This window comes from Larus michahellis, chromosome 1 (assembly GCF_964199755.1).
Source record: "Larus michahellis chromosome 1, bLarMic1.1, whole genome shotgun sequence".
In the NCBI taxonomy this organism is placed as follows: domain Eukaryota; kingdom Metazoa; phylum Chordata; class Aves; order Charadriiformes; family Laridae; genus Larus; species Larus michahellis.
The window spans coordinates 211,803,607-211,817,208 of NC_133896.1; the positions used below are offsets into that span (position 1 = coordinate 211,803,607).

Here is a 13,602-nt window from a genome sequence, read left to right on the forward strand (position 1 = left end):
CTGGATAACATACATTAAATGAGGCCACAGATGAACACTTTTTCATGTACGTCCAATAAATGCTCCATTCACTGGTTACTACTGCCATCCCAACCTAAGAAAGGTGAAGACCCCCTCTACTGCCTGTCCTGCTGCCAATGAGCCACCCTGACCAACAAGAGCATAAACGCATCCTTGCTCAGATGGAGTAAATTCCAGCTTATGTCACATTTCACTTTGGCAACCCCAAGCAGAATTTGGCTACCAATAAGGCACACGACTCCATCACTGTCAGTTTGTTTCAATCCAGTCTGTCCCACTCCAGCCACCTCAAAGCAGTGAGAGCCCTTCCATTGATTTCAAAAGGCTCATTACAAATGGAAGTATTCAAATGGAATTAATAATCGGCTATTTGGGGAAGATTTGGAGTTCCTCCATACCATCCTGTTGTGGAATAGCCCCAGTGCCTCGCTTCAGGGATCTGAATTGGGAGGTTAAATGGAGACAGGGTGAGCGGAGACACTGGCTGAAGGTTGCCGGAGGGCGCTGCAGAAGCTGGGAGCCAGGTCCTGCTATTGCTTCCCACTGAAGGAAGAGGAAAGGAGCCTGAGGAAGCCAGGCAGGGCCTTAACAGTGAGGCAGTGTGAATAAGCTTCTTTGTTACAGAGTACATTTGCTGCTGCTCATGAAAATCGTAAAAATCAATTTTAAAAGGCAATTATTGAAAGACCCACTGCACACATACATTGTTCCCATTGTCATTTAAAAACTGCTTGAAAACGCAGTTCTCTCCAAGCAAGAATATACAGTGGAAAAGGACAGGACAAGTTGTCGATAATGACAGGGGTTAATTTAAATTTCCAACATGATTTCAACATCCCCTAGGAGATTTATAAATTATATGCAAGTTTTGGAATATGAATTCATGTTAGTTATCACTTCCAATATAACTGAATGACTATTGCACTTTTAAGTACTAACGACAATCAATTTATTGCACTGATGTTATAATGTTCACACAAAACACTTAACTTCCTGATCCCACACTCTATATCCCATTGCTTAACACATTAATCAATTTGATCAACTCTCCCAAGTGTTTGTCAAGGCACTCGTCCTTCAATACACTTATTTTCACATGCAGTTCTCTCCCCGCTTTGTTTCCTTCTTATTTTCTTTTCTATTATACTAACAACAACAAAAAAGGAAATTCTTTAAAAAGAAAATAAAAATGTGAGATTGTATCACCTCCTAGACCTGCATTCCCAAGTAACAGGCAAATCCCCACAGAACCACATGTGGCATTTCCTTTTCTGAATACCCCCATTCAGTTGTTGTGCATGTATCATATGAGTCCTACGATTAACATCTCATCCTCGACAGTTTATACATCAAACATGCACAATTCTCCAATATGCTTCATTTCAGTGAGGGAGCAGGTCTCCCCGTGCTCTCCCCAAGCTCAGGTTGATCCCCAGTAGACCCAGGATGGAATTTTTCTACTTCAGCTAGGAAAGATTTTTTTTTATCATTGTTGTTGCCATTTCACTCAGCTAAAAGATCAGAGCAGTGGCACTTTATTTTTCAGCACAGCAAACACTCATCAACTTAATCCACCAGTGTGAAAATACCAAAGAAGTCCCTTATTTTCATGGGGCTTTATACGATCACTTTGAGTACCGCCACTAAAAGCTGCTGCTTCAGCCTAGCGTGGGAGATGATGCTCTCAAGTAGAAAATACAACCAATATACAGTATGCTGCCAAGGAAAAGCCAGCCAAGGGGAATGAGAAATTTTAATGAGACCCAACTCATAACAAAATGAAGGGCTGTGCCTCTTCTGTGATGTCACATTATTAAAATACTAAACAGACAAATCACTGTGTTGCTGCCTTTCACCAAGAGCACTTCAGCATCCTCCCTCGATACTGTAATACCAGCCTCTCCTCACTGCTAAAAGAAAGTGAATTTTTGCTGGCTTACGATGGAGACTGATGTTATGTTTCATATGAGCACCCCAATTTTATTTCAGTGCAGCTCAGCAGCTTCCCAGAAATAGGTCTCTTTGGATTAATGAAATTAATCATATTATACCATTTACATCTCATTTGATAGTCTAGTTTCTCCTGTCCACACCAGAGTTTAGCCTGAGATGGCTTCTCTTCATCATTCATGGCCATCAACATCAGGTTTCCAGGTCCCCCATAACCAGAAATCAGTTTTCCTGAGAAATTCATTGCTACAAGCAAAAATGATTTAAAACTTTACTTTCAGGTTAGCCATAGCCAAGGTTACAGGCTCTGCCATGGCAGACAGGCATCAAAGTAGATATTTACAAAGCTATGTGATTAGGAGAACCTAATGAAAAAGCTGTGTATATCCCAGGCAACATAACATGACAACCCTACGCTCCCATTCCATTTATCTATTTATTTTTACAGAAAGCCAGGGATAAGACCTAATCTCAAACACGCTGCTGTAAATCCAGTCATGTCAATAGCCTACAAAGTTTTAGTGGTTCAGTGCAATCAGGATCAGTCCTGAAACACTAAATTCCACCTAGAAACAACATATATATGTGTGTGTGTATGTCTGTGAATGCATGTTTTAGGTATGTATACATATGTATACACAAATGCACAGTTTGTGTATTTTTAGGTATAATTTCAGGGTTGGCGCTGGAAAAATTGGACCTTCACATCAGGCAGCACTTTCAGAGTTTGATTTCATTTCAGATGTGGTATGCAGAGTTGTAACAAGCTCCTCATTGAAGTTATTCATCTATCCATATATTTATATGGCCATCATCATTATATTATTTGAAAGTCCCAAAGGATGAGCTATTAAACAGCCACTTGGGCTACCCAAGAATGTTTTATTCATTTACTGAATTCCTTTCTTCTGGGATATTTGTTTTTAAGAGCTCATAATACATACATACTCAACGTACAGGAAATGTAATGCGATAGGTTACAGAAACAAAGTACAAAGCAACCCACCATAAATAAGAGACATTTCTTTAAAGGCACTTCTTGTCAAAAAAAGGTTATGGTTTCAAGCGACGAGAAAGGTTGTGATTACTTGTGCTTGATTTTGAAATGTTTAAGCAAGAGCTACCCCAAAAAAAAATTCCCCTGGTATTGCTTAATATTGTTAGTCTGAAGAAAAGAAACAGTTCTAGAGCCGAGGCGAAAAGAAAAAACCTCCTTCTAATGACCCAAGGAGGTGACAAGATAACACAAAGTAGGAGTCCAGCATCTTTCCACTCTAGCTCACATTACATCCTTTAGTCTTGAAGTGGGAAGGAAAGAATGGAGGAACAGAATGGTGTGTCTTGGTTTTTAATACTCTTTAAAATAAACTTGAACATCATGGAGAAATCTGTAATTTCACACTCAGTTCTCCTCTCAGTCACTTTCCCTCTCTCCTTGAACAAAGATTAACTACGTGACCCAAACCTTGTAGAGTAGCTGCAGGGACCTGTAGGTGGCTGGTGCTCCTTAGAGGAATTGCGAGAGGTATGAGCGTCATTCCTTTTTCTCATCTTGGCTCTGGCAACCTCCAGTCTGGGCTGCATCCAAGCATAACACCCCACCAGACCGAGAAGGAAGACTCAAGTCCCAGGAACTGCCAGGATTCCTGCACACCAAATCATGGCTCTAATTCAATGCGCAGATATGAAACAAGTGCTGTGTGATTTTTTTGTTTGATTCTCTCTCCCAAGGCTAATTCTTCTAATCCCAAAGATCTCCATATCATAAAATACTTGAAAAAGAAAATAATGCGTATACCTCTTGGGTAAACTCTGAAAATATTAAATGAGTGCCAAAAGGACTTTTAGAGAATATAAGGAATATCGCAGGTAAACGTCTTCAGCAGGCAGAATGAATAAGCTTTTAGCAGGCCACAATAGGGAAAAGAAAAGAGTATTTTTCTCCCTCCCTACTTATCATCCAAGCCCAATTACACTCTACGAGATAAGGATTTTTCCTTAAATTAACTTAAGCAATGTGACTAGCTAATACAATGCAACTTTTTAAGACTCTCTACAGGTCCTTTGAAAGAGAAGAGAGAAGAAACCAATTTGTGCTTCAACTTCCGTCTTCACCACAAGGACCCAGAGAAGCTCTTACCTGTAGGGTCCTCTGGGCTGGGAGGAGGAAAAACAGTTTCTCAACTTGAGATGACAAGTTTCTGAGAGTCAAGGTATTTATGCACCTGTGTGCATGGGGAAAAGGGACAAAAAACCTTGGCTTAAGGGTTTTCACCTTGATTTATATTTCTCCTGGAGAAGCTGGGAAAGGCAGGGCACCTCCTCACACAGGACAGGTGTGAACAGGACTTCATGGTATGGAAAAATACTACATTTTGGAATTACTCCTCTTTTCTCAGGAGAGTTGTCACAATTCTTTTTCAAAGGGTAGCTGTTTAAATTCTATTAAATAAGCAGCTTTACAGCAAAAAGTTATATTTTAAAATATAAAGGTCTTTTTTAGGAGGCAGAAGAACATTAACTTCACACGCACATGAAATCTAAATAGTATGTAGTGAAGCGATGCACCTGCAGCAGGAACAGAAGCTCTTGATTTTCTTAGAAGTGTCCTCAGTTTTACAAGTAAATCCTTCCTTTCACCCAAACAACATCAACGTTGGCAGTAGTCTATCTGTTGTTCTGGTCTAATCATCACAACACCAACCCTACAAGCCTGTCACACAGGCAAACCCATGCACTTGAACAGAGCCTCTGATTCTCAATGCTGTTTTCTATCACCACCAGCAATCTGCCTACACAAAAACTTCTGCATGACCAGGCCAGAAGGACCTGCAAAAAGGGCGTAATGAAGATTAAAAAACTTTCTTGATTGGTTTTTAGTTGTTACTTATTGACGGCTTACATCAAGCTGCATCAGTGATAGGAAAAGCTGTTTTTCACAATCTGCTGTCGATATTTCAACAAAGAGGTGGGAGCCCGTGTATGTCAGTGCCCTCTCCTGGAAGGAGCCTCTTCCATAGCGCAGAACTATGGAAAACTCTTCCAAACTCATGGAAATTGATATTTAAGTCATATGGAAGATATTGATCTAGCAGTTTAAAGACCAAGGCACGAGCCTACCAGCAAACCTCTGGCACACACTAGACATAGCCCCATGGATGTTATACTCTCCCCTCATTACACAGGCAGTATCACTAGCATGTTGTCAAATAAAAACAGGGAGAAAAAGCACATTTAAACAGCACTTCCTCTAGCCAGACATCTTCCTTGAGCTGTACTCCACAATAATTTTACCCAGCTAGGAAAGGCTAACAATTTACTGTCCAGGAAAAGAAATCAGAATATAGAATAAGAATTTAGACTTTGTGGCATACAGAAATGAATTTAAAATGTGCATTCAACTGTAGGCAGGAGGGAAAAAAACCTGACTGACACCGACAGATTTACAACAGGGGATATATTCATGGGGCTACCTGCTCCCCAATGAGCACAAAGATATGATTTTCCATATATATGATTATATCATGATGTGTTTATCCCAAAAAAGAGAAGATGAAGACAAAATGACCATTTCTGCAGAGTAAGCCCTTGCAAGAGACAGCACTATAAATCCTAACCTTCCTTAGAGCTGCAAATCCTCCTGCTGCCTGCATATAATTTCACACGGGAGAAAGGCTGCTCAGCGTGGAGCAAGTGTAATTCCAGGCCGTCCCTAGGAAGTGAAGATTTAGCCACCCAGCCGTATGTTATGCATAACTTTGTTTTGCTGGCAGGTGCTGGGGATTTTTCCATACAACACCAATTTTTGCCAAGTATCAGTTCATCAGCAAATCCTTCCACTCGCAAACAGGAGCCAGGCGTCATTTGTCTTCCCAGGAAGCGGGTGCAAAGGGACTGCTGGACTCTCCCTTCCCCCTCAAGGATGAAACGTAGCTTGGGGAAATCACGGGGGGCGGGGAGAAGAGAGGAGGAATAATTTGCCGCCATGCGAGATCTGTCAAAAGGGAATTCCTGGGAGCCACCTTACAAGGGATTTGAGCTTGTCCCTTGGTGGTCTGCCCCGCGGGAAACAAAGACTGATATCCAGTTTTCATGCTTTGTGTATTTCCAATCCCCCCAGGCTCCTGCTTCTTAATCACTGTAAAACAGGGAAGCTTTGGGGCAGTTTCAAAATGAGCCAGTTATTTTCATGGGTGCTACATGCCTCCTTATGAAATACACTCAAGGATACTATTTCTTGCTTATTTGGCGCTTTTTTCCCCCCCCCTTAAGTTTATCTCATAAATCTACTGTGACCCCTATCCAAGGAGCCCTGATTTGAAAGCTCTTTCTAGGTACAATGTCACTGTAAAAAATCCAGGACTGCTGCGTCCCACTCCTGTCACTGCTGGCCTTTCCCCAGCTCTCCCTTCAACACACATTAACGGGGATCCCCCTCCCCAAACAGCCAGTTCTTTACCGAGCTGCACCCCTGAACAGCAGGGGTAAGGGCTCTGCTCACACACCTGGAGGGATGCTGAGGACCAGCAGGCAGGATCACACCCTGCCACGCAGCACCTCCCAGCTGCATACATTGGGACTTCAGCGGGATTTATGCAGGGCGATTTGGCTGGGCTCTTTCCAAACGTCACCCTTACCATAATGCAAGTTATAAATACAACCGAGACCAGAGAGTGTTTTCCACAAAACCCTACAGCAATCTGATCTCAACTTTTTACAATGCCTGGTGAAACGCAGCAATGGAATAAGCACTACGAGAGCCGCGGCGCAGCACTGATGCAAATATGGTGTCCCTGCAGATGAAAAACCATCTTCCAGCTTTCCCACACCAGGCTCAGTTTCCACTCTAACAGACCCTATTCCAGAGTAGTTTTTCTGCAAACCCATTCCCACTAGTCCCAGGCGCCGTCGGCCGGTACTGCTGGTCTGCTCTGTGTTCGGGATACTGCACATACTCCTTCTGACAGCTTGCACAGGCTTGTATAAACTATTTGGATATAGTTTATAGTAAGAGAGAAGTCTATGAGATTTACAACTACTGTTTCCAGGGCCATAATAGGTATGTAGGTGTAAGGACTGGGGTAAGCTGCTACTCTCAGAGGAAAAAAATACTATCTATCTTCCTCAGATGCTCTGTGTGTGGAGGTAGGGCAGCTCAAACGGTCCAGACCTTTATATATGGGCAAAAGGAGGGTGGTTGAAAAAGAAATGAGCGTACAAAAGCCCCATATAAAAAATTCAATATAAAATGAAGACCATGGGAAAAGACTGTTGGGTTGGACAAGGTGATCTTTAAAGGCCCCTTCCAACACAAACCATTCCACAATTCCATGATTATAAGATTCCAAGTCAAAGTAATGACAGTCCTGTAAGGATTTTACAAAGGGACTGTGGGATAAATTTCACTCCACACTAGACCTTGGGATAAGTGCAACTCCAGGTTTGTCCCCAAATGATATTCTGAGTGACAGAGAGGTGGTCTCAGCAGGATTGCTCCCTGCAGCGGCTGAAAAGACAGGGGTGGACCGAGTCAAGAGGAATAAGAAGGGACAGCCAGGGGACAGATGAGCAGAGACAGAGCGCAGGACCTGGTGGGTGAGATGAGCCTTGAGGGCTGGCGAGTAGCACTGAGGGACATGTGCCCCTAACCAGCACAGTGCCATTTACCACTCACAGAGGCAGAGGCATTTTCTTGCCCACAGCATGCCAGGCCCATTCTCCAGAAGGTTGCCGCTGGTTGCTGTTCCTCTGGTTTCTACCATAAAATAATGGTGTTCGGTCCATGCAGGGGCAACACTCAAAGTGACCTGAGAAAATGGAATTGCCTGAGCAATCCAGGAAGAAGTCTCAGAGGAAGACATGTGGATGCATCCAGGTGCCATTAAGAGAAAAAAACCAAACACAAATAAACAGAACAACCACTTGAGAAATACCTAAATCTTATGATTCTGAAGGAAAAAAAAAAAAAAAGTCTCTCTTGAGGCCAGGAACTGGATTATTGGTTTTGCAATGCTATTTCTCTTTGAGATGGCTGTGACACATAGCAATAGCGAGAGATCATGCTTGAAGTGCAAGGAGCAAATATTTTGATTGAGATGCTCAACAAGTTTGAGATTTGAGAATGAAACTTAGACTTAGCAGTGCTCGTTTTTCTTCCAATAGGGCAGGAATCTGCAGGGCGCTGGCACCTGCCGCTGTGCCGCAGACGTTAACACAGAGCAACTTCTGCTTATGGAGCAACCTGCTCGAGTTGTCTATAACCAACTTGAGATGGTATGACTTCCAGGCATGGCAGAGCAACCACCTTTCTGAAAGACAACTCCTAAAACCTGTCTCCCACTGGCCCCCTGATGAAGTAGTCTCTGAAAATCTGGACCTACTCTAAGCCCACAAAAACCAAAGAAAAACAATCATCGATGAATATAGTTTCTTCTTTCTAAATCCTCCTGTGAAAAAATTCAGAAAAGTTGCAGTTTGTTCAAACAGGCAACATGTAGAGAAGCGTCTATTGCCATCACTTTTTCAAATTATATACAGCTTAGGCCATGGAAATTGCTTAACCTGCCTAAGTAAGAAGCAATGCATGGATGCATCAGGTCAAACACATCACACTTTCTCTCAGATAAGTGGAATCCACACTGCAGAAATCACGTGGGAAATAGAAAAGGAGAGTCATCCTTAAGCCAAACAAATTTACGAGGGAAACCCAGAAATTTCCTTTCCAGCCCATGTGCTAAGGCCAAAGCACTGCAAGGAATCAAAGGTGGCCTGGGACCACTCGCCGCGTGAGAAATACCTGAATCCATACAAGCTGCTAAATCCAATTACTTTGCATGGGATATTATAACATCCTAATTCCAGCGCACACAAGGGAGCGCTGGTGGTGCTCAGACAGAGAGATCTGCCTTGGCTGCACAGAAGAACCCCTGCACCTCCAGTCCCACCTCCACCAGGCACTCACACCCCAGCGAGCAGCCACCAAGGGAAAGGCACAGTACTGAAAGTCTTCTGCATGCTGAAACTTCCACCGCATTCAAACGAGTTACCCATACTGAAACCACCACCCTTCTGCCCCCCTCCAATGGTCGGCTCATGCATAGTTATTTGAGACGATAACCACTTTTTAGCTAACCAAAGATCAACTCAAACCACTGCGGTTTCGGCTTTCCAACTCGCCCAGTTCAGTCGCCGCAGCGGGGAGTCCCTCAAAGCCTTGTTGCGTGTTTGGAAAGGTCCAACTTTGCAGGCACAGCCCAATTAAAACCTCTACAGAGCAGAGATCACTATTTAAAGCTGAACTGTTCGCTTTTGTTTATTTATAGCAAAACCATTAATTGCTAATTACATATTTGTTTGCTGGAAAACCAACGCTCCAAAATAAACATTAAGTTTAAAGACCATTCCCAGAACGCTGAACGGTATCAGGAACTGCGCTCAAAATGTAAATCAGAAACATCAAAACACATCAGGATTTCAACTGGAGGAACAAACAACCCATTATTTCGGTGCCAGAAGAGAGGTTACCCATAAGCCGTCAGTTAGCCGCACAGTCATCTACCGTCCAGCAGTTATTTATGTCCTGGAGAATGACAGACACCACTGCACAGTATCTGTTGAAAATATCTTCATGGCAATCAGCATATGCTAGATTAAATGAGGTATTTCTTAACACAGAGTTTCGATAATCACCTTGGAAAAGTGCCTTTTAAATATCTGGCATTAGATGCAGAACCTCAGAAAGAGGAGCCATTTATGAGCCAGTTTCATATGTCAAAATCATGCAAAATAAAAAAAATATATATATATTTTTTGTTTAGCCCTCTTCACTAACAGAGCTCCATGCTCCCCTTGGGAGAATCATGCGGTTCCCTCAAATATCTGCAGCAGTCCTGGATGGAAAACTAGGGAAAACAGCCTTACAGAGCTACGATCTGCACTTTCTCCATGAAAGGCATTTTAAACAAGCGCAGCAGCCCGGGCTGCATGGAAAGCCTCACCACCAGCCACACTGGGAAGCAGAAACTATTCCACAGCCGACTGCTATCTACCCCCTGAAATCCTTATGGAAAGAGAACTTCCCTCAAGCACCCAGATCCACTGGCTTGTCAGAAAAGCTTCGACTGCAAAGCGCCTACACCTGCCCTGACAGCGCTCCCCTTGAGCTCCCTGATTTTCATGCTTGTTTGAACAGCAGGTAAGCGCACACACTCAGCCCACGTCCAGATGAGAAAACAGGCACGAACAGCTTAAGCCCCTTGTTCCAGACCACAAAGGAGACCCCCCACGTACTCCAGCTGACTGGGGCAGGAAGGTTTGCCTACAAAGCCATGCCCACCAGCATTACAGGGCTAAATTTCCAAAACAGAGGGCCATACGGTTGTTTCTCACCACCGTTGTAGTGGCCATTCAAAACTCAACACTTATTCACAGTTCAGGAATTTGAGTTCAGAGTTCAAAACTACATCCAGATCTCAGAAAGTTAATTGGAGACACTGATCGTGAAATGGAGACCCATAAGGCAGGGCTAATAACAATAATAATAATAACAACAACAGCAGCAGCAACAACAACAGTGTCATGACTCCATTATGCTGTTGAAAATGGTAGCCACCAGGAAGAACAGGCACATCTCTTAATGCTTCACTGTCCTCCATTTGTTCTCCTGGAGTCAGGATCATTTGCAACCCAAGGTCAAGCTGCAAATCTTTTCTCTCAAATTCTAGACAGAAAGCAAACGCCGCATGCACACCAAACACTGGTTGGGGTAAGTCACCCAAACACATGAGACACGGTCAGGCCTGGTCCCTCTTAACGGTGCATTGCTCATGTCTCACCACGCTTTGCTGCCAGCCTCCTTGGTCTGGACTTCTCCCCTCCCGCTGGGAGCCCACGCTGCACTGGTGCCACACTGACTCCCACAGCCCCAGCAAATAAATCTTCCTAGTAGGAGCCGCCTCGTCCCTTACATGCTTTGACAAGCAGAGAAGTTGTTAGCAAGGTGGACACCTTGCAGTACGTGACGCCGAACATCCTTGCCAATAAATGGGACAGGTCACATCTCCTGAGCTGCTGATCCATGTCCTTGAAACACAGCCAGCTGCTGGCTCCACGTCTTCTGTTTGTCTACCAGGAGGGGAGGAAGCTGTGCCGGCAACCCGGTATCATCCCTCTCTGCACCTCCAAAATCCAGGTGTGGCTGTGCTGAGCTGCTCTGCCGCTCAAACGTGGTGTGCCCCTACACAGCTCCCAAGGACTGCCCTGGGCAAAGACACGTGGATGCTCCCTCTTAGAGCATCCCGCAGAAGCAAACCCACACCACATGCCTCCCAGCCACATGCTCACCGTTTCCCCACTTTTTCTTTCCAGGCAAGAGATAGGGAAAGCTGCTCACATGAAATAAAAGGACTCCAGATTAAATAATAACTGCTGGCTCATGCCCAGTGAGGCTTGTTGCTGCTGAATTTAAAACCTCGTTTGAAAACGATATTTCATGTAGCAAGGCGCTATAGTTGGTCCTCCTCAAGGTCCTCTATGCACCAATTGAAAGCCAGCTGCCATTTCAATCTGACCCCTGCAAATCTCCAGAAGGGTAAAAAACCACCCCAAAACCTCTGTCAGAGAGCACCACATCAAAGATCAAAGTCATCAGGAATAACTACACCTGATGTGAAGTTGAACTATCTGTTTCCTCTGTATTTTTAAGATGAAAGTATAGAGCAAAAAAGTTAAAAGTTATAAAATAGCAATGCATCAGCTTACCAAAACAAACCCAGCAAAATTACAAATGCATACAGAAGGGGAAAAAAAGAAGCATGTCTCACTTGTGAAACTATTATGCGTAAGAAGAAAATATCTGGCTATAATATATTTCTGTATCATTTTTATAAGAAAAGGCTCTCAATAGCTTTTGGCATATGAAAGCCACTATGAGGACTGCAATAAAGCTGAGTGTACTGTAAAAGAGCCATCTCACATCCATCCCTAGAATTTATGTTCCAATGCTACTGTATTAAATTCTGTATTCTGTGGCTTTTGGAAAAAAATGATTTTATTTTATTAAATGAACTACACAATATAATGTTTCTCTGAAGAAAAAGTATCAGTTGGAACATAAAGTAGTTCTTTTAACACTACCAAAAAAAAATGGTTCAAACTTAAAAAACGCCTTCAGGAAGGGAGCATACTTCTAGTGTGAGCGGGGGTGTACACACACACACGTACAGCCCATTTCACCATGCTCAGCTGCCCTCATACCTCATGTAACTATTCAGCCTGTGACAGTTACAGTCATTTAAGAGTTTAAGTCCTTGTCACTGTGTTTCTAGGGGATATCGTAAGGTCCAATGAGGTCTCAAAGAACACGAAAGCATTAATATATTTTTTTTTTTGACATGCAAAAACAGTGCTCCCGAACTGACATTACTCAAGTGTGTATAAAAGCATCCTTTGCAGCACGCGGAACAAGCAGACGCGCTGCGGGCCCTGGAGGTAACAGGCAGAGAGCTGCAGGCTCACCTGCAGGACCAGCGATGGGCCACAACGTGCGGTGCATCACCGCACAAGCCCGGGCATCACAGCTCATCCTCCTACCAACTTCTTCCCAAGAGTTGCAGACATTCTACAACTGAACCAAAGACCTATTATATTCAGGCACAATCATTTCATGCCACAGCTTGGTGATCACTTTATGGCAGGATAAGCTACCGTGGCCACCAAAGCAGCTGTCCCGGGCTCACAACCCTCCTCCCACCCCTCCACCCCCCCTTTTTTTTCCCCTTTTCTTTTTTTTTTTGTGTTTTATGTTGATTTTGTTCTCACTGGGGATTGAGCTGCCCTATTGCAAATATGCCTGCAAACAAAAGGGAGGGAGGGAGATGGGAACGGGTGCCTGGGGCAGGCGGGAGGGATCCTTTCCATGTCCACGGCAGCTCAAACTGTTTGTCAAACAACAGCCGGAGTTGAGGCAACCAAGATGGTGTGTAAAGAGCAGAAAGTACCTTCAAGAAACATACTGAACACTATCAAAATACCCAAGTCTCAAATAGACACATGAAGTATTTAAATGCTTTCACACCCATAACAAATTTTGTTTACTGCCCAGCATTTAAACAGCTTTTCCTTTACTATTGGAAGATTGTTCCCAAACAGTGTGAATTTGATGTTGCAATGAATAGTAGCACTTCAACTCCTATTTACAACCCATTCAGCAACATAATTCCACAAATAGCACGCAGGATTTCCACACTTTATGAAATAAAACCTGTTCTTGGCTTAAAAGAAGCTGTGCAAATTAGCTGACAAAAATCACTTCCTTTTGTTTTTCCTCTCTGATACAGAAAATTTAAGAAAAGAAGAGAATCACTAAACCAAGTAATAAGAAAAACTGTATTAAAACCATTAGAACCACCAAGCATTGTTAACGTCCCTCTCATAATTATATGCAAAATGCTTAGTATCCAAGGCAACAGCGTAGTAATGAAGTTGGAGACTACTGTATAAATGCACCTTCTAAATCACCACCAAGAATGCCTATTCCAGAGGGACTGGCCGGTTTATTAGTGTGTGACACCCTGATCGCTTAGACATGCTACAGCTTAAAAACAAAAAGCTAACAAGCTACTTTTGCATAAA

The 13,602-nt window shown here is 43.3% G+C and overlaps 1 protein-coding gene across 10 annotated transcripts in view; it reads right to left on the reverse strand.

Annotated features, from left to right (window-relative positions):
- The window catches only part of FAT3 (FAT atypical cadherin 3), a 427,575-nt gene that overhangs the window by 336,490 nt on the left and 77,483 nt on the right, over nucleotides 1-13,602 (reverse strand). The gene's annotated exons all lie outside the window — the stretch shown is intronic.